Here is a 3,246-nt window from a genome sequence, read left to right on the forward strand (position 1 = left end):
ATGTAACAGGGTGTCTTTCCCAGCCAGACTCAGTATAGTAGGCAAAGGTTGGCAAAGCATGTATAGAAGGAAAGGGAATTCCAGTGTATGAGATAGTGGCAAAGCCATGAGGGCAGAAAGGTCTAGGGTTTGCATCAAATCCAGTGATTCAGTGAGTCTGGGGGCAGAATGTGTGAGGGAGGAGAGACAGATGCAGAGGAAGAGCAAGGCCAGACTAGGACTTGGATTTTATTTGGTAAGAAATGCAGAACCATTCAATGTTGTCTTGCTTACCCACTGAGACAGTAAAAGAACCCAATTCCTTAATATTCCTGAGGGAATACTGAATTGGATCCTAGCTATAAACTAGAGTTTGCTTTAAGGTCGGTGTAGCCCATTTTGAGAAACAGAGTTGGAGGTTGCTGTGGTCTCCGAGACTAGAGACTTGTGGTCTTGGTGGACAACTCCCCGTTTACATTCTGGGAGGCAGTTTGCCCTGAAGCTGCAGTTCTAAGCCCTCATGCTTGCCAGCCCTCTTACCTCACTCCAGCCTTTCTCCTCCAACTTTCCTTTCCAATGACTTTTGCAGAGACCAACATTCATACCCTAGAATGTTCCAAGGCTACCTTCCTTTCATTGTTTTCAAAACACACTTCAAAAATCCCTCGAGACAGTGAAGCAGGCTTTAGCTGGTGCTATCCTGGGTGCTGCGAAGGGGGTCAAGGAACACATGCACCGGGGCTGGGACTGTTATAACACTTCTTGTTTTATGCACTGAAATCGGAACATTTAAACTTTTTTTTTTTTGGAGATGTTTTTGCTATAGGGCATATGTGCTCGCCAGAAAGACAGAGACAGATAGAGAGACATAAAGAGAGAAATCACCCCCCAGGAGGGATGGCCATGCCACAATTCTTTCTCCATTCTCATCTCGGGATCTTGGGCACGCATGCACACACACCCGGCATGAGTTTTAAGTCACCAGGTCCAGGACTTGAACCACATTGACTACGTGGGAGTCCAGCGACATAGCCATTACACTAACTGTTGGTCCCCATTTATATATATATTTTTGAGAGGTTTTTGCTATAGGGCGCGTGTGCTCGCCAGACAGACAGAGAGAGACAGAGAGTCAGAAAGCGAGAAATCACCCCCCGGGTGATGGCCACGCTGCAATCCCTTCTCCTCCATTCTCCTCTCGGGATCTTGGGCACACATGCACACGCGCCCGGCTTGAGTTTAAGCTACCGGGTCGGGAACTCTAACCGTGGTTGACTATATGGGTGTCCAGCGACATAGCCATTACGCTAACTGCTGGTCCCCATTTATACATTTTTGATGCCACAGAAAATACATGAAAATTCAGCTATAAGGTTGTTCATGGAATGTTCTATTACATACGGAGCAAGTCTTGCTCGGTGCTGCCCACCTGGGAATGAGCTCATGTGGGGGTCATAGTGGCTGTGTCTGGAAGCTCTGCCATGTGTGGAAGCTGGCCAATTCTGTCATGTTCTTCCAACCTAACACCACCACCACACACACACACACACACACACACACACGTGAAAATGTAACTCCTTTGATTTCTCATATAGATGAAGCCAATTTGGCTTTTGGCTGGAGTAAACAAATCCAAAGGGAACCACCATAGAGTATTGTGGAGTAATGGTAAGGGGGTGATTATCTCAGCTAGTGGCTACCTTGCTGACATCATTGCTGGAGGCAGAAAAGTGCTTGAGTGAGGACTCGCAGTGCCACTTTGGATCTTGAGGCCCCTGGTGGCTGTGTTGAGGGTGGAGGAAGGCCAAGGCCTGGGGCTTTCCTTTGGTTCCTAGGGTTTACTATGGAGGGAAGGGGAAGGGAGTGAGAGAAGGGGAAGATAGAAGGTGAAGGGAGGGAGAAGTTCCTGGATCTATCCAGATCTGGGTTGAGTCCTACACAGGAACACTGTTCCCACAAGATTGAGGCACTCTAGCCTCTCTGTGCCTCTATGTATTCCATCAAGGGGAAAGCTGGTATGGACATGGCAATTGGAACAAGGGAGGAAGATATTGCCATCTCAGAAGAGGCACAGGGCAAGGTCTGGAAACTAGGAACAGGCAGCCCTTGCGTGACAAGCCAGGTGCCTAGCCATCTAGTTGTGTTTGTCCACTGTGCTCAGGACATGAGGCAGCAAGTTGCTGCCACCCTAGAACTGCCCAGAAAGGAGGCTGCCACTAAGGTGAGCCAGATGGCTGAGGCCAGGGGTGGGGGTCCTGCTGCAGCTTTGTATTCTCCCTCCTGAACTCTTCCCTGGAGTCGGCCTGGCCTTGGGTTGCCAGTAAACAGCTGTATACTGCTCTCTCCCACACCCAAGAAGGGTCTGAGGCTGAAGGTGGGGTGGGCTCACTCGAGTTGTACATGTATAGCATGTGTGTGGGTGGCACTTGAGGCTGGATGGGAATGTGAGTGGTTCCAAGAACAGTGTACATTTGAAGCTAGGCTTTAGCAATACACAAAACAACTGCACAGGAGTACAGGTTTTTGACTTTGGGTGTTGGTAATTACCCCCATACCAAGATGGGTCATCCTTAGAGCTGCTCTTGTGGGGATCCCTGGGAAAAAGCAGTCCCAGAAGCCTTCCCCTCTTCCCCTCATCTGGCAACGTGGCTCGGGGGCTGAGGTAAGACCTAAGCAGGGAACTGTAGGGCTAACTCTCCAGTTCACCACCTTGCTGGCAGTGGTGAGATCAGAGTAAATGGGCACTGAATGGACAAGCCCTGGCTCAGGCACACACTCAACACTGAATTTAAACAATAACCCCAACCAAATGCTGCCAACCTAGCAGCTTTCTCTGAGCCTTTCCCTAAGGCCCTTCTGGCTCTACCATTCCATTTGTGTATCCTAATCTGCCCTAAAAGCTAGGCAGGAAAGGCATTACCTCATCCAAACCTTTTTTTTTTCTGGTGGAGAAACTGAGGCCCCGGGAATTAAGTGATTTTCACAAGACTGAGCTGTGGTAATTGCTGCTGCTGCTCAACCCCTGAGCATCCCCCAGATGTGTAGCTTCAAGGAGTGTGTATGCCCACAGGCTGCCACCGCCACACCCTAGCCATATACCATCCCAGGCCTTACACTCCTTTTGGATATGTGCAGGCCTGTGCTCTCTGACAAGAGGACGTATAGTGAGTGATCCCTTGAATACCTGAGGGAAAGAAGTAGTTGCAGCAGCTTCTGCCTCCAAGCTAGAGTTTGGCCTCTAGAAAGAGGCAGGCGCCAACAAAAGAG

Source organism: Tupaia chinensis, unplaced genomic scaffold (genome assembly GCF_000334495.1).
Source record: "Tupaia chinensis unplaced genomic scaffold, TupChi_1.0 Scaffold149448_1, whole genome shotgun sequence".
In the NCBI taxonomy this organism is placed as follows: domain Eukaryota; kingdom Metazoa; phylum Chordata; class Mammalia; order Scandentia; family Tupaiidae; genus Tupaia; species Tupaia belangeri.